Genomic DNA, 19966 nt, shown 5'->3' with positions numbered 1-19966 from the left:
ATGATGCAAGAGTATGCAACTGTTCTCCTTCAATACTGACAGATATATCAACAACCAAGCTATTTTATTTTAAGTTGGATGAGATAAAATGAGGTTTAACCTTGTGTCCAAGATTTTTGTACTTATATAGCGAAGAGCATGCAGGTGTGTGTCTGATAATACTAGTCCGGACTAATGCCGACTTTATATTGCTAACTCACTGAGATACCATGTCACAGTTTAACATGAATACCCGACTCAGACACAATATCACGACTCCGAGCCGACCAGTCCTTGTTTTAGCAACTTAATGCCGAGGGCCAGTCAGGGTAACAACAAGTACCATCTTTTAACGTCGAGCATTGCGCACAACCACCAGTAGCTAAAGTGATGCCGTAAATCCTGCTGGAGTATCATGCAGGAAGCAGAGGTATTGTAAGTCCCCATGATCCCCAGCGAGGTGGCCTAGCTTTGGTTACTGGTGGCCTATGGCCCGTGTTTTAAAACTGTATACATCATATTGTTATGCTCAAGTGTGTTTCATAAATTGTTTTAAAAAAAACTTTGCACAAATAACTTAATTTTAAATATATTAACTTGGTCTCGTCGCTATATGGCTGAAATAATGCCGATGCGACGTTAAATTTTAACTCTCTCATTTTTAACCTTCCGCTCCCCGGGGGAGCGCTCTTCCACCAGCCCATGGAGGCGGTCCATTTTAAGTATGAATATGTACACTGCGCACTACAACATAAACATACCTCTTTGGAGCGGCTCAGTTCCGCAACCGCAGATGCCTTGTATCAAGGAGCTGTGCTCCAATGATCAGGGATGTCATTAAACAAGAAAAAAAGTAATGATGAAAACGTGGTAATATGTTCACAGGTTTATTACTAGTAGCTGATCGTATTAAAGGAGGACAATATAAAACATAAAAAAACAAATCTATACTGACAATGATCGCAGATCAAATAAATCAGAGCAAATGTATTGCAGTAAAAATTGATAGTAGCTAAAACAACAATTTGACAAGAAATTGACAAGATACGGAGGCAGCCAATTTAGTCTGCTGCGTCCAATTAACACCTCAGTTAATTAACTAATTAGCTAGAGTATAACTTCAGCTGGGTTAAATAACGGGAAATAAACATGGGGCCTATCGCTAAAATAAGTCCCTTGGACAATATAATAGACGAAACCGTCTGAATATCGAATTAGTGTAATTTACTACAGACTCAGCCACTTTGATATCAACTGGAAACCTCTATACAATGTGGAAATTACATTATGTTAAACCATAATGTAAAGGTGTGCCATCAAATGATAAAATCTAATATTATACAAAATGTGCATGGTGCTTCATAACATAAAGTCTGAATCAGTAATACTTTAGATTGTGTGTATTGGTAGAATGTACGTAGGTTAGGGAAATGAAAGTAGTGAAAAGCTGAACAGCTCGACATGATCTGTGAATCAAAATATATTCAGTTCGTCAACAAAACACATGCAGATATGCAGTAGCTAGATACATAAAAGAATATACAGTAAACCAAAATAAAACATTAGTAAGACAAACACATGTCATAACGGTCACATATTAACTCCGTTCCTATATCTCCCGCCCCACCTCGTGGCGTGGGATAATTATATATCAACCAGAAAATGTACAATTACGAACTAAATATGAAAGTCATCGTTCAATCTTTACAGATGGATTCAAGGATGGTGGCAAGTTTTCAAGTGCCACTGTCGTTGGATCTAAATCATATCTTCCAGGAAACCTTATAATAGTTTTATTTTCACTGCTGAATCCAAGGCGATTCAAAAAGCCTTAATGTACATTCAGCGCCAGTCTAAATATAAACAATTCATAATCGTTTCTGATTCTCTTTCTTGTCGTCAGGCACTTAATAATGCACCTTCGACTCATCCAATTATTTTAAATATTTTAGAGCTCTACAATGATCTTTCAACTGGCAAATGCGACATCGTCATTTGTTGGTTGTCTAGTTATATTGGCATAACAGGTACCACAATGGCTAATGCTATAGCAAAAGCAGCACTCAACAAATCTGTGACGGCACTTCTAATGCCATACAGTGATATTAAACCTGTAATTAGATTTTACATAAGAGATTGTACTTAAAAGAAGTGGGATACCCAAGCAGTTATAAACATATTACATTAAATCAAACCAACTATCGGTTACACTTACTTTGGTTGTCAGTCCAGATTCGACGATGTCGTATTGGCCACATCTGATATACACATGAATGTTAATTTAAAGGTGAGGATCGCCATTATGCGACGATGTCGTATTGGCCACAGCAGATATACACATGAATGTTAATTTAAAGGTGGGGATCGCCATTATGCGACGATGTCGTATTGGCCACATCTGATATACACATGAATATTAATTTAAAGGTGAGGATCCTCCATTATGCGACGATGTCGTATTGGCCACAGGAGATATACACATGAATAATAATTGAAAGGTGAGGATCTCCATTATGCGACGATGTCGAATTGGCCACATCTGATATACACATGAATATTAATTGAAAGGGGAGGATCTCCATTATGCGACGATGTCGTATTGGCCACAGGAGATATACACATGAATATTAATTGAAAGGGGAGGATCGCCATTATGCGACGATGTCGTATTGGCCACAGCAGATATACACATGAATATTAATTGAAAGGGGAGGATCCCCATGATGCGACGATGTCGTATTGGCCACAGGAGATATACACATGAATTTTAATTGAAAGGTGAGGATCCTCCATTCCTTGTGATGAGAAAATGACGGTCAAGCATGTTCTGCTATCATAAGGAATTAATATTTTAAACCATCTGAGAAGGGTCGTTTTAATAGTTTCAGTTCTGCTACGTCACTAATGCTTCCGGTTCCCATGAGATTGCGCAGTGCGATCGAGCGGCAGTGCGCCATGTGCTTTCAGTGGTGGTTGGACTGACCTGATCGGTCACAGCACAAATTTGTGATTTTCGTTCACGAGGTGGCTAATTTTCGTAATTGGTGATTATAGTTGCACTACGTGTTAGTGTAACGCTTTTTATTAACCTTTCACTATCGACGCTGTCGATTTTAGTGGTTTAGTGAGTGAAACGTACACGTGAGTGTACACATGTTGAAAACAGTAACCTGTATTCGAATCATGGCCTCTACCTCATCACAGCAAAAGAGACACTGCGAGGCTAAACCTGGCGGTAAACATGCAGACAAAACCAAATCACACCCCAAAGAGACACTGCGAGGCAGTGACTCGCGTGAAACCAGCTCTAAAAGTCTTTTTTCGGGCGAAGAGACTGCAGAACAACCACAAGGTGGCGCTGATACCAATATGGCAGCGCCCGAACAACAAAACTCGCGGAGCGAGTTTCTTGACTTTGGTAAACTGATTGCTGATTCGATCTCAGACATTAAATCATCAATCACTGCAGGGTTTGACGAACTAAAGCAGACAGTGACTGACAAGCCATACTATGAGTATGAAGATGGCACTGCGAGGAACGCCTCTTACATGCATTACGAAGATGAGTACGTCAATGGGGAAGACGAACCCCTAAAGACGAATGCGTGTGAAAACAAGACTGACGACAAGATTGAAAGATTGTTAAATACCTGTGAAGTGGATCGTCAGAGTACACCCTCCACAAGTCATGGTGATAAATTCTTGTCACAATTCATGACGAGATCAAAACTAATGAAAAAACTGGTGAAAGAATTAATCAAGAACTGGCTGACATCCTTAATGAACTTATGTTTTAAATCAAAAAGCCCTGATGATGAGTATGTTGAATCCAAGCTGGATAGTATTGTAAGACCTGATAACTGTCCCTCGCTCGTTGCCACACGAGTTGAAGAACTTATTTGGAGTCTAATGAGACCCAACTCACAGAGCATGGACAAAACATTCCAAAAATGTTAATGATTGTCAAGACAGTGTCTTTATTGGCAGTTATCACTGACAAGATATACAACATGAAGAAATATCTTGATAAGGGGTCTGGGCCCAACATTGTGAATGATTCTTTGGGAGAAGTGGTCAAGGGTCTCATAGACACCATCCAGATGGCCAGTCTGGCGAACTTCGAGCTCAATATGAGACGGCGTGAACACATAAGGCCAGATGTGCATGCAAACTATTTGCCCCTTTTTTCTGTTACTGTACCAGTTAGTACCAGTCTTGCAAAGCTGCTAACAAGGCTAGACCCAGGGACTACAACACATTCACAAGGGGTCCGAGTAGATTTCTGTATAAAGGTCGCTATTCCGGTCGAGCACGACAAAGGCCATACAGAAGTTGACCATATCAGCCTTTTTTAGCCACAAGAGATGGATACGCAGGGGCTACAAGAGACTGGTGAAGCACGCTCAGAGCCAGTAGCACAGTCTGGTGAAATCCCGACAGCTGCAAACACACAGGTAATCATAACACATAATTCAGAAAATATTGATGTTGAACTTCTTCTTCACTCTGATTTATACGCAGGTAAAATACAACACTTTATTCATAAATGGTCAGGAATTACATCAGACAATGCTGTGTTAGATACAGTTACTGGTTGCCTTATTGAATTTATCGATGACCAATGTACTCCAGAAATTCCTGATGCAAGGAAAACTAGATTATCTAGAGGTGAAGAAGTTCATGTCGACAAGGAAATTAAAAAAATGTTAGAAAGCTGAGTTTTGAGTGGAAACTGATCATTGTGAGGGGGAATGTGTTTCATCAATATCCACTAGAATGAAGAAAGATGGCACTTATAGGATGATTTTGAATTTAAAAGAATTCAACAAAAACATCCAATATGAGCACTTCAAAATGGACACTTTAGGGTCTGCAGTCCGATTAATGACCCCAGGTTGTTATATGGCTAGTATTGACCTGAAAGATGCCTACTAGTATGTGCCCATTGCCCAAGAACACAGAAAATATCTTCGCTTTCAATGGAAAAATAGATTGTATGAGTACACGTTTACCAAATGGGCTTGCTTGTGCCCCCAACAGTTTACTAAATTACTCAAACCAGTCTTTGCTACTCTAAGACAATATGGTTGTTTAGTTGTACCATATCTTAATGACTCTTACCTCCAGGGTGGCTCGCCTGTCGAATGTTCACAGAATGTAAAGGAAACTGCTCTCATGTTGCAAGATCTAGGCTTTATCATTCATGCCGATAAATCCCAATTTAGCCCCTCACAAGAAATTGAATTTCTGGGACTCCTCCTAAATTCTGTTGACATGACAGTAACCTTACCAGCAGAAAAAGCAATTAAAGTTGCTAATGCATTTCAATCTCTATCATGCAAAACTAAAGCAACAATCCTTGAAGTGGCTCATGTTCTTGGACTGTTAGTGAGCAGTTTCCCTGGGGTACAATTTGGTCCGCTGCATTATCGGAACTTAGAAAATGCAGCGATAGATGCACTGAGAAAGTCAAAAGGGAATTATTCCGACATTATGCTCATTACCACACTGATGATATCAGATTTGGAATGGTGGGTACATGATGTCAAAATAGCAAACAAACCAATCATCATACCTGACCCAGCTTGTGATTTGTACTCGGATGCATCAATGGAAGGATGGGGTAATCACCTTGGTTGTAAGAGAGCTAACGGTAGATGGTCTGTGGATGAACAGAGGTGTCATATAAATGAATTGGAAATCTTGTCCTCTTTCTATGCTTTGCAGGCCCTATGTAGTGACAAACTCAATTGTCACATACACCTCTTTATAGACAATTCTACGGCAATCGCCTGCGTCAATGCAATGGGCGGAAGTAAATCTAGATCATGTGACAGGACTGTCAGAAAACTTTGGCAATGGTGTGTTGATAGGCATATATGGGTCACTGCAAGCCATATACCTGGGTCAAAAAACATCATAGCAGATTCAGAATCAAGGATTTTCGATGACAAAACGGAATGGATGCTCAACAAACAGGTCTTTGAAACGTTAACTCAGCCCTGGAATAAACCTGAAATAGACTTGTTTGCGTCAAGGCTTAATAAACAGTTAGATGTATATGCATCTTGGAAGCCTGATCCATCAGCTAGGTATGTCGATGCAGTCAGTGTTTCATGGCATAACTTATACGCATACATGTTTTGATCAGCCAGCGTTTGCAGAAACTTCAGAAGGAGGGCTGGGGGTGGTGGTTGGTGGGGAGGCGGTAATTGTACTTCCGAACTGGCCCACTCAGACATGGTACAGAGTAGCGATGAGCATGGTGGTGGATTATCCCCGAGTGCTACCATGGCGGATGGATCTTCTCAGCCTTCCTCACAATGGAGCTCTACATCCACTAAGGAAAAACTTCTAACCTGTTGCTTGTCAGGAAAGCGCAGGAGAAGCGTGGCTTTCCGAGAGAGATTGGCGACGTCATCCTCAAATCATGGAGGGAATCTATACAAAGACAGTACACAGTCCAAGTGCACAGATGGGAAATTTTCTGTAATAAAAGGGGTGCTTATCCCCTTCAGGTGTCTGTAGCGAGCTGTCTATACAAGGACTAAGCTATAGCTCATTGAATACAGCAAGGTCGGCTGTGTCATCTTTGATTTCTATTAGTTGTGATGTTAATGTTGGTTCTGATGCCTTGATCTGCAGATTTTTGCGAGGAGTTTTTCACGAGAGCCAGGTCTAGATACAGTTCAGTTTGGGATGTGTCTCTTGTTATTAAGTATTTACAGTCCAGGGGAGACAACTCAACTCTAACATTGAAAGAACTTACTCTAAAACTTACTACACTGTTAGCTCTGGCTACAGCCAACCGACTCCAGTCACTTCAGACAGTACATATTAACAATATGAACGTTTCAGATTCCAAGATTGTTTCTGTGCTTGATCTGTTTCAACAGAGAAATCCATTACGGAAATCTCACTGTGTTGAGCTAGAAAAAATTGAAACTGATCATGTGTTATGTGTTTATCAAGCTCTGTCCTTGTACTTGGACAAAACTGCAGAGTTTAGAGGAAGTGAAACCCAGGTGCTCATTAGTTTCCAGAGACCCCATAATAAAGTAACAAGATCCACAATAGCAAGATGGATTAGAACTGTTCTTGAAGAAGCGGGTATTGACATTTCTGTGTTTGCAGCTCATAGTACGAGAGCTGCAGCCACATCGGAAGCTAAGAAAGCAAATGTGCCAATGAATGACATCTTAAAAACTGCAGGCTGGGCTTCAGCTGCAACTTTTGTTAGAGACTACAATGTACCAATAGAAACACTGCCGAACGACACAAGTCGTATGTACAAGACAATTGTGTCAACATCTGCGGGTGAATAGAATTACTACTGTTTGGAGTTATGTACAAACAACCTGCTGGTTGTGATTAGCAGTGACATTAGTTTGTGCCATGTTGGCTTGAATACCAGTTTTGAAATTTCGTTGGGTTGTCATGCTTATGCTTACATGTTTCCGAAATTTTTGTTCAAATCTTGTTGAATTTGCTGGAACTCAAAAAATAAATATACTGAACTTTGACCTTGTATTTTCTTTTCTTGGGATAAGACTTGTGCCACCAAGTGGCTTTAAAATCTCATGGGAACCGGAAGCATTAGTGACTTAGCAGAATTAAACATTTCAACGAGACTTACCTGTAAGTTGAAGTTTGATTGGGGTTCTGCTACGTCACTGGAATGCTGGAGGTTTACATGTCCTCCTCATCCCTCCCTCGTACCTGTAGTGGCACTTGGTGTCACAAGCATACTTTGAATCCTGCCGCTCGATCGCACTGCGCAATCTCATGTAAACCTCCAGCACTCCAGTGACGTAGCAGAACCCCAATCAAACTTCAACTTACAGGTAAGTCTCGTTTAATTGTTTAATTCTCATTTAATTATTTAGTTTAAAGGAAATAGAATTGTTTGAACAATTTTGATTACATGTTTTATAATTGGTAGATTCAATGAGCAGCTGAGATTGTTAGTGGTTGTATCCTCGAAGTGGGTTAAAATACAGTAAAATAATTGTCCCCCCTGAGAGGGTACGTAACTTTCACATCGTTCAAAGTAAAGATAGGCCTACCGAAATTATAATCTTTGTATATTTGTTAGTTTTAATTGATGGCTCCAATTGTCTACAATCGCTGGCGGCGGGAGGGATGGTGTAAATCCTGCTGGGGAACCATGCAGGTAGCAGATATATCTAAGTCCCCACGGTCCCTAGAATGGTGGCCTAACTAGCCTAACTTTGGTTGCTGGCCATCTATAACCCATTTGTATAATGTATCGTTATAAATAATCAATTGTTATGGCTACATACTAATTTTCAGCCTCTATCTGTGATAATCTAGTTCTTTTACTGCCCTTTGTCAACAGGTCTTATGATAAAAATTTATGTATGTACAACTTGATTTAGTCACGACATGGCTGAAATATTGCCGATCTGACTATAAATCGTAACTCCCTCACTTACTATCTTTGGAAGTAGATGGTGAAACGTTAGAGGTAGTACATGAAAATATAAGTATCTTTGTATCGTTTTTCATAAATTCAATAAATAAAACACAGCAACATAGAAAACCTCTTTATATCCAATTATCTGCACGTATGGTGTCAGTTTGGTCCCGTACCATGTCAGGAAATGCAACCATAATCCTTTATATATTGTACAAACTAGTATTAGATGGTAATCGTGCTGGAGGTAATACGAATACATGGTTAATGTCAATTGGTTCTATCTTTATTAAAACTGGATTGATGAATAGATGGCATTCACATTGTTTTTGCTCTGTTCATTCACAAGAAATATTGTGTCAAATAGATTCCAAGATCAGTATTTCCAAATATGGTCATCTGAAAGGTTTGAATCAAAATCTGTTACGTACAGAATATTTAAATCCGAAATTGTAGCTGAATAATATTTTTATTCGCCTATTACACTCGGGCACGTTTTATAGCGTTATTTCGATAGAAACAGTGATTATATTGTCAACGTGAGCATGTAGATCGGAAACAGCTTACTAAATCACCTGACTGTGACATTGTCCAAGATAATTATGTCAAGACGTTACATATATTCCAATATCAATACATAATTCTCAAAACAAATATGTAAGTGTAGTAAGTGAACATATCTTTTGAGGCCATTCATATTGTTTCACAGCATTTGTGAGAAAAACAAACGCCTCAACAATTCGTATCTGTGTACTGCTATCGCTGCTGGGGTCAAGTGTTCTACCCACTCGTGTCAAACTAGCCATCATTGACCACTCCAGTCAGTGAATTGTTGTTGGTTCAATTATTTTACTGCCTTTGAACTTCCTAAATGCCAGTCAAAAGAGTAAACATATAACCTGTGTGTTGTTTTTAGGAAAACACTGTTTATTGTTATTACGGACGTGCTTTACTCAGTGCTAATAAGCGGTGCTATTTGCTGTTTGATTGGATTAAGGTAAGGATATATATCATTCCACTAGGGATGGGGTTGGGGGGAGTCGCATTGATTTTGAGTCGCATTTTTGGCTAGGGGCAAGCAGTCGTATTAAATTTGGAGACGCATTAATTTCCAGATTTACCGTACTCATATTGCATTGCTTCATTACAACAGAAACTTTTGTTTTCTTGTTCTGCTGTGAAATTACGAATGATCACCACAAAGTTGCGAATAAGTCGCAGATAATTCGCGAATTTCTGCTGAAACTGATTTATGGTTTTATGGTCGTAACTGGGAGCTTCAGGTGAAATTAACGCGTGACGGGTCATGGCAGATAGACAGATAATTTTATTTGCTTTTCTGGCCACAGACTGATGAAGATCATTCAAATGATATTTAAGTTACATGGCAGCAGGACAGATTATTTACAATTTACTGTAATACAGTGCATGTGTTGTATTTACCCAGAGGACTAATATGTTTGCATGACCGATAACTGTTATCTTTTCTCCTCTCTATTTTTTTCTATTTCGTCGATCGCAAGTATGGGGTCATTGAATAAATATTGGTGCATATTACTTGACAGGCGTGACAGGAAAATTTACGAACCAGCTAGAAACATTATATCGAAAGATAACATGCACACAACTGGTTCATTCTATACTGACAAGTGCTCGTGGGTTTCACCGAAGTGGTAAACGTCGGAGACCTGCATCACTTCGGGCTTTCCTCCCACATTAAGCTGACACGCCGCGATATAACTGGAATACTGTTAAAAGCGGCGTTAAACCCAACTCACTCACTCACTATACTGACAAAGGTAGTCATCTGTCTGGTTACAAAATTATTTTTTTCAAAGAGATAACGAGCACACAGCTGGTTCATTGTGTACCGGCAATCATATTTGGTGTGACGAACCTTGTGTTAATGTTACATTGTTGAGGTGAGGTGAAATGGGGTTTAACGTCGCGTCCAAGATTATTGCGCTTATATAGCGACGTGCATGCACATGTTTTATGTGTGTGGCTGTTTGTACTAGTCCGAACTGATGCCGATTTATAGTGCTAGCCCACTGAGATACCATGCCGCAGTTTAACATGAATACCCCACTCAGACACAGTATACTGACTCCGAGCCGACCAGTCCTTGTTTTAACCCCTTAATGCCGAGCGCCAGACAGGATAAAAACAAGTACCATCTTTTGGTATGACGCGGCCGGGGATCGGACCCCTGACCTTCCGCTCTCCGGGCGGACGCTCTACCAGTAGACCACGGAGGCGGTCTTTACATTGTTGACCAATCATTCTGTTGGCTTAACGAATTTACAACATAAGCATATTTTAACCTTTTAAAATCAAATGTTTATACACTAAACCTCGTCACTTTGATCTTGGTGTATGTGGCATGTCACGGTCGAAACCTGTTCCGTTTTGCTGACGATATTGGCCTTTCGCTTCTTTGCAAATACATATACCTGTGTGTAGTCCGACTGTCCGATGGGTTGGTATTCTATTCGTATCGCCTTATTAATCCATTTGACAACATGTTTCGACTGCTGGTGAAAACGCCCTCAAGGAGACAACGACACACTTCTCGTCTTCACACCATCGTATTTGAAGATGGTTCTTTCTACTCCTTCCCAAAGCGGTTTTGTCAAATTTACACTCTCCATACAAAACATCAAGGAATCATACATACTCTTGTTCCCTACGTCTTACCGAATAAGGCTGAAGCATCCTACACAGCCGGCTTCAAGGTAATTAAGGATGAACCAGAACATTATTTTAATCTGAGACCCCAAGTATTCCAGATTGATTTTGAGAAAGTAGCTACCAATGATGCCATTGCAGTTTTGGAAGATATCCAGATACGTGGCTGCTTTGTCAATCTATTCTCAGGCCTTTTCAATCAAGATCCAACATGTAGGTCTTGCTATTCTCTACAAAGAGGATGGACTATGTGACGACTACTTGGGTAGGGAGTGTTCACTGGGATAAAGTGCAGTCGAACCATTTTGCTTACAGCGGTCATTGGACCAATACCAACATCGTTGGGTGGAATACACTTAGGGTACTTGCCACTAACATCTTTGATTTTGTGAAACGTTCCCAGCAGTATGGTCACCTGACACAACCACCTAAAACGTCGCCATGTTGCCATGACCAAGGGCTGCTGGAATCTGAGGACAGACTCAAATTGTTTTATTCATTGCAAACTGAAAGGCCATAGGCCCATAGTTCAACGTATTTACAAGGTATGGGTGTTTCTTCTAACTAACAATGCATGATGTATGTACAATGCAAAATTTTGTAATAAAGTAATATTTGAAGTTGACATGAGTATGCAAAACAAATTAATATTTAGGTAAGTTATAAACTTCTTTGGAATATACTTGTTTCTTAATTAACAATAGAGTTTACACACAAGCATAAAATGATACTCATTTTCTACAACATTATGGTTACAAGATTTAAAGATATTGTTAAACTTTTTAAATATACCTTTATAGATCTTTATATCATAATATCCTGCTCTGAACTGCGCTAGCGATACTCAGTTTTTTTTATTGTAACAGATATTAGATATTCGCCGGGTATAAATTGTTGTTTGAAGAGAGAATACGTATATGTACATTTGCTATTTCTTAGTTTTTCTATCCACATTTGCTGAAAGCAATCTTTAGCTTTTTGGAGTAATAGTGACATAAACATCTTGACATTTCCAACACCCTGAGGACAGACATCATCAATGGCCACTTATCTGTATACTATACTGACGTCGACTATACTGACACCATATCCGCATTACTCATCTTCTTGCAGTGTTGGATAACTAGACATTAACTAGATTTATGGTCAGCGTATGCTTTATAGTGCTCTATTTATGTGTAACAGTGTTTGAAAGGACATGATCACTGCATTTGTTTGTAACAGTGTATGAGGTGAGGCGAGGTAAAAAGGGGTTTAACGTCGCGTCCAACATTATTGCACTTCTATAGCGACGTTAACAGTGCATGAAAGTAATATACAAACATGTAAAATAAAAGCCATCTGCTAGTTATTTGTTCAGTATTTTGGTACCCCCTAAAGAATTCAAGAGAAGGATCTTCCAGACCCGATGACAGAATTACCTAAGTCCAGTCAAGCATAGTAAACCCACATCACCTACCGCATTCGACGTAATAAGCGCCCAGGGCGCTCTCAAACTTAGAAATAGGGGGCTCTTATTAAAAAAAATATTTTGGTGGAAAAAACCAGAGTTGAAAGATCGTAAATTTCGTGGTCTATGCTGCCAGCCTGAAATGTTTATATACGACAGATATATTTTTCCAGGATTTCATTGCTCACAATTAAGGATGCATATAACACACGAGTGCGTATTATACACGAATAGATAAGTCTTACATTGATGTAATTGATCTGCTAATTTGAGATTGTTCACAACCAATATAATTAGCAAATATCGCCGCGGGCGCTTATTACGTCGAATACGGAAATTACTTTTACTCAAAAATTAGTTGAAGTGGGTGGACACCAAAACACATACAGTCACAGACACTCTCAGATACAACTTCATTTACCACGTGATGCTATTCTTCACACGTTCTGCTTGACGCATGGCCGGCATCAGAGATCATTACAAAACATTTCGGCGCCATATTTTGTTCGCCAAACTGACAGCTGACAGTAGTTACTTTCCACAATAAGCACCGGGTCAGCGATATTCTCAACAATAGACTCTGTGTCAGTCTTGAGTGTAAAATTTCTAATTATTTTTCCAATTTCCACCGCGTGATTTGAACGATGAGTGTGACAAGTGTAGGTTGTATGTGTGAGTGAACTATTATGAGGCTATACTCAAATACCTTTCTCAACTTAATTTTCCTCAAATTTTACAACAATTAAAATCGTTCACGTTACTGGTTGTTCTGAACAATTAAAGAAATTGTTCGTCCGAAAGCGAAGACTGACAAATTATCTCGATCAAAACTACGCCGCTCCAAATAATCATATGAACATGTCACCATGGCAGTTAATCATAATACGTATGTAATAAAATATAATATGTAGAATATTAAAGGAACATTACATTTAATAAATAACAAAACGTACAACTTAATACCTCTATTCATTAAAATCAAGTTCACACAAATAGTACACAGTGTAAAATACACCATATGTTTCTGATAAAATTGTTAACTGAACATTATTTGACTGAAAATCTTCATACAATCTTCGACCCGTGAAGATTCCGGGGTAGAATGGGTCTTCAGCAACCCATGCTTGCCGTAAAAGGTGACTATGCTTGTCGTAAAAGGCGACTAACGGGATCGGGTGGATCGATGCTCATGATATCAATCATTGGATTGTCTGGTTCAGACTCGATTATTTACAGACCGCCGTCATATAGCTGGAATATTGCTGAGTGCGGCGTTAAACAACAAACCAACCAAATCATACAATCTTCATTACCTACGGTATATCTACTATATCTATCAGTATACGCTGGCGTGTCACACTGACCACCGACTGACTATGGGAAGCATATGGCATATTCTGGACATGTTGTTAATTATAATAGCCACCAACCGAACTCATCCCAACACACCTGCCAAATTCCCATTCAGCGCATGATGTATTTTTGTGATCACTTTGAATTCTATAATTCTGAATTCGTAAATGGCAGGTTTTAGTTACATACACCTTAATGTCCCCAGCTTGACTAATATTTGCAAAACTTGTCAGAATATATATTAATTGATCATTCTAATCAAACATTTGGAACATCATGTGTTCATAATATATAACGATAACCTCAGAGAATAACTAGTCTCAATTATCCCGTGAACCAGATTCACCTGGGCTTTCAAGGTAAAATTGCTGTGAATATGATATTCTTGCACCACTAAAACTCAGTCATGACACCAGCTGTTCGCGAAAAGGGTAAGCACATCCTGCCTTTAGCGGAAACACACTACACTGACAAAATTTGCATAAATTTGCATAAAGAAGGTTCTCTCTGCACGTATTGCTATTCAACCGCGGACATACGGTATACAATAAAACACGTGAACAGTTCACTGACCCGCTCAAACGGAACTAGGTCACCTTTACACTTGTCAACTGTGACTTTGGACATATCTCTGACTGACAGTTTGTGAAACATCCACGAGTGAAATACGCCTCACTTACTGGTAACGGTGTTCATACAATATCAGTTTTACCCAACTCAACTACAAACGTAAGTGTGATTTTGTTCTGTTTCATAGAATGTGAGTATTTTGACAAGATGTCTCGGTTAAATGTTTCACCTGCGGTGTGGTCGGGGCTTTGCAAGCTGAAATGGCTTGTGGGCAAGCAGGCGGAATGTCGAGAAGTGTACACGTGCGACCGGATCACACATTCGCGCACACTCCACTAATGTTTCCGGAACGAACATGTCATTACGGGTTCACATGTTACAAAGATATATTGGCGACACAACATTTATGTGTGACACTTAGATCTAGCTTGTGGCGACCAACAGACTTTCAGTTTGGTAACAGTGGGAAGGGGTCAACTGTGACGTGTCACGTACGTCACTTCAACGGTATGTAGTCATAATGTGTGTACATGCCGAACAGTCCCGTGAAGATTCCGGGTTAGAAGAGGTCTTCAGCAAAGCATGCTTGTCGTAAAGAGGCGACTAACGGGATCGGGTGGCCAGGATCACTGACTTGGTTGATGCATGTATTCGTATCCCATTAGTGTAGATCTATGCTCATGGTGTCAGGACCCGTGAAGATCCGCGGTAGAATAGGTCTTCAGCAACCCATGCTTGCCGTAAAAGGTGACTATGCTTGTCGTAAAAGGCGACTAACGGGATTGGGTGGTCAGGCTCGCTGACTTGGTTGATGCATGTCATGGGTCCCATTTGCGTGGATCGATGCCATGATATTAATCACTGGATTGTCTGGTCTAGACTAGATTATTTACAGACTGCCATCATATAGTTGGAATATTGCTGAGTACGGCGTTAAACAACAAACCAACCAACCAAATCATGGTGTCAGCTGCAGTCACTGGATTGTCTGGTCCAGACTCGATTATTTACAGACCATCGTCGTATAGTTGGAATATTTCTGAGTGTGGCGTTAAACAACAAACAAACAAACAAACATGCCGAACAGCCGACTTACACGTCTTTGTACAAGAACGCGACTGGCCAATCAGATAGCTAGAGTAATGATACAAAATGTATTTACGCAGTTTGATGTGATCACATGTACAGTAACTTATAGTATCCGTAGGGTTTCTGGGTAAGATAGTCCCCTTGTGACTTGGCTGAATGCATGTCATCGTGTCTTCTAATGCGAGTAGGACTGATAATACAGATAACCCGTGAAGATCCGGGTTATAATAGGTCATCGGCAAATCATGCTTGTCGTAAGAGGCGAGGTCCGGGATCAGATGGTCCGGATCGCTGACTTGGTTGATGTATGTCATCGTATCCTGATTGCGTGTATCGATTCTCATGATATCAAGCACTGGATTGTCTTGCCCCATCTCGATTATTTGCAGACCCCCGCCATACAGCTGGGATATAGCTGAGTAGGCGTTTAACAACAATAACAAACGACAAAGATAATACAAGTTCCCGCTTGTGTTAACCACTAGTATGCAGAAGTGTAAAACCAAGCATCCAGAATCCTTTCTATCCGTGAAGATCCGGGTTAGAATAGGTCTTCAGCAACTTGCTTTCATTGAAAGGCGACTATGCTAGTCGAAAGAGGCGACTAACGGGATCGGGTGGTCAGGCTCGCTCAGGCTCATCGGTCTTATTTGCGTGGATCGTTGCTCATGATGTCAATCCCTGGATTGTCTGGTCCAGACTCGATTATTTACAGACCATCGTCATATAGCTGGAATAGTGCTGTGTGCGGCGTTAACAACAAGCAAACAAATTCTACATATATTGTTATTCAATCACTGGATTGTCTGGTCCAGACTAGATTATTTACAGCACACCGTCAAATTGCTGGAATAATGCTGAGTGCGGCGTTAAACAACAAGCAAGTACACAACACGTTCACACTTGTGTTAAATATCTAGAAGTGTTATGACAAAGCATCCAGAAGGTTCTCTCTACATGTATTACAATTCAAACACAGACAGGGTACACAATAAAACACGTGAACAGTTCACTGACCCGCTCAAACGGAACTAGGTTACCGTTATACTTGTTTACTCGGACTTTGGACGTATCTCTGACTGACAATTTGTGAAACATCCACGGGTGAAATACGTCTCACTTACTGGTTACGGTGTTAATACAATATCAGTATTTTCCCAACTCAACAACAAACGTTAGTGTGATATTTTTTTAGTAGACAGTGTGTCTTTTGTCAATATGTCTCGGTTAAATGTTACATCAGCTGGGTGTACGGACCACTGACTTGGTTGATGCATGTCATCGTATCCCATTTGTGTAGGACCCGTGAAGATTCCGGGGTAGAATAGGTCTTCAGCAACCCATGCTTGCCGTAAAAGGTGACTATGCTTGTCGTAAAAGGCGATCGGGTGGTCAGGCTCGCTGACTTGGATGATGCATGTCATCGATCCCAATTGCTTGGAACGATGCTCATGATATCAATCACTGGATCGTCTGGTCCAGACTCGATTATTTACAGACCGTCGTCAAATCACCCGAATAGTGCTGAGTGCGGCATTAAACAACAAACAAACAAGCAAACATGCCGAACAGCCGACTTACGAGGTATATGTCTTTGTACAAGAATGCGACTGGCCAATCAGATAGCTATAGTAATGATACATGTTTTTTACGCAGTTGGATATGATCACATGTACAGTAACTTATAGTATTGTCATAGCGACTGATTTACGACTACCGTTGTCTGAAGAACATTTCATTCCAAAGGCTAATTACCCTGTAGCCATGTCTCCATAACATAATTGTCATTACGTTTTAGGCGCTAATCCCCGTTGTTAATCCTCACAAACATTAAATTGTATATTGACTGTCAGTCAGCCTGGACTACCATATCACTTCCCTTTAACTACTGCTTTTTAGAGTATGGCATGTATTGCCTTAATTGAATATCCACTGAACTGTGTCGGTTCATCACGCCCGTATGTCCAATGTCAAAAGCAACGCCATTGTCTCTTTGTCTGTCCATTGTTGTTCATTACTACATATATGTTACCATTACATGGTGTTAGTCAAGCTGGGTATTCCGACGCTCACCTCGTGTATGCCTGAGCTGGAAGGTCCGCTCATGATTGTGTTTGTGTTGTCAGAGCAGGTATTCCGCTCATTGTTTATTGTTTATTGTTTACATGTTGTGCATAAAGTGTTCCGGGACAGTGATGTCGATTTTGTCCTTTATTCCCCCAAGAGCTAATTCCCCGTCAACATGCAGGTTGACAGTATCCGTAAGGGTTCCGGGTAAGATGGTCCACCAGCATCCTGTGAATGTTGTAAGAGGCGTCGATGATTGCATGTCATCGTATCCCAAGTTCCCAACTGCGTGGATCGATACTTATAACGTCAATCACCGGATTGACCAGACTCGATCAGTTTCACATCGCCGTCACATAGCTGTCATTGGCTGAGTGAGGGGTTAAGTGACATACATTATTATATACTAAAGTGAGGTAGACTGAGTTTTCCGAAGTTGAGAAAAGTGATATTTTCATTGCAGTGAATATAACAAATGATATTTCACTGCAGTGAACATAACACTTGATAGTTCACTTTGACGGAACTGTAGTCATACAAGAGTGACCTCCACTCAAAATGTCTCCCTTTATCGCAAATTACTTGCCTGTTCAAAAACAATTGACTTCCTTTTTACCTTAGTTCCAATTTGACAAGACCAAATAATGGCAAACGGTCATTTATGGAGTTAATATCGCTTCATGACGTGTGTTATTCTCTTGCAAATGCTCTGTTTGTCTGTCGATTTGTTACTTAATCGAGACCGTTCGTTCGCGGAGCGCCATTTTTGTTACTTGGCCAGCGTGTATTCTTTCGCTTCTGTCAGCTGTCTCGACGTTTTCAAGAATAGTTTTTATTAAAATTGATTTTGTACTTAATCACATCTACATGTATGATACAGAATTTTCGCGACCCTAAATATTTTTTGTGTCTTTTGTTTATAATTGTTTATGATTTTTCAAAGAATAGATTACTTTTTTAGTCTCAAATGCAGGGGGTGGTGGCCCGTCCCTGTATGTTAGGTAGGGAGAATTTACGTCAACATGGAATGTCCGCTATATATACACTAATAATAGACACTTGAAGATCACATTTGTTAAACCGCTTGAGTAAATAATACAGCTCATCTTTCGACATTTTTTATTCTAAACATCTAACAGCACACTCCTACCCAGAGTTCCATGCGGCCGGCAGCCAGCCAGCATAGTACCTCTGCCACAGGCCAGCGCCATGTGACGATTCGTCACATCTTTCACAGTCCATTCAAGATATTGCATAATGCTTTTCATCCCTTTTATGTTTGACAAGTCTACACATTTTCATAAACAAATGTCCAAGAATGGTTACAGTTCATTCAGAAAGTATCCTAATACGTGAAAATCTACTTGTGTTTGCGTAGTAATCCTTTGCTTACATTGGTTGTACGGCTCCACGTGCTGTCATCGAAGCCCAACGGAGAGCTAGAGATACGGTAACTTTGATATATAAATAATATATTGTCATGCAACTCACTGTCGCAGTTGTAGTAGCATATCTATATAATTACGCAAAACAATATGTAAAGCACCCCCAAATACTTGCATTAGTCCGTTCTACTGATTTCTGACGAAGCGCGATCGTTTACAAACAAGAGAAAAGTCCGGTCACGTGATATGCATCAGCCTGTGGCAGTGGTGTTATGCTGAGTCACCACTGCGCCGGAGTGTGGTCTAATAGATATCTGTCATTGACTAAAGATATATATTATCGAGGTGACTAATACGAGGAGCCAGGGTATCTTAGGCTTGGCAACTTACACTAATCTGAGGAAGTGCAGGTGAATATAATTCGCTTCTGTCTTTGAGGGAGTTGATGTGCATGTATCTTCGACAGAGTATGACTATGCATGTTAATCTTGACGCCTAATCTTTAGTCAGGTAACGAGAGTTATGTAAAGAATATTCATGTACATATATGTGTTGTAATTCAAGTTAAGGGTTGTTTACAAAAAAAGAAATGCGAAGCTCTTTTTGTAATGAATCCACCAAATTCCGAAACATCGTGTTCATCAATAATAAGGCACAAACATCCACGACATCAAATATCACTGAGCTACTTCAGAATGTTGTCTTTTTTAGTTATTACTCAGAACAACAGCATCTAGTCGTGTGTGCTAATGCCTGCTATCTGTGTGGATTATGGATATCCAGGTGCTAAAATACAATGGAACGTTCTCCTCTTATCTCAGTTTGTCAATAGTATAGTGTAGACATACAAGTATGTATACACTACCTTTACCCGATACTCTGTGACACAGATGACCTACTGACAACGACACACATTGGAAATCACATCACCAGGAATGATTTCATTGT

At 40.0% G+C, this 19966-nt stretch overlaps 1 pseudogene; it reads left to right on the top strand.

Moving 5' to 3' along the window:
• The first annotated feature begins 3162 nt into the window (after nt 1–3162).
• On the top strand, nt 3163–4334 carry LOC139465617 (uncharacterized; annotated as a pseudogene).
• Nucleotides 4335–19966: the final 15632 nt, after the last annotated feature.

The sequence above is a fragment of the Haliotis cracherodii genome, unplaced genomic scaffold (assembly GCF_022045235.1).
Source record: "Haliotis cracherodii isolate W230 unplaced genomic scaffold, xgHalCrac1.p SCAF_18, whole genome shotgun sequence".
Lineage (NCBI taxonomy): Eukaryota > Metazoa > Mollusca > Gastropoda > Lepetellida > Haliotidae > Haliotis > Haliotis cracherodii.
Note: the sequence above shows the minus strand (reverse complement) of the source record. Positions and strands in the feature narration are given on the sequence as shown.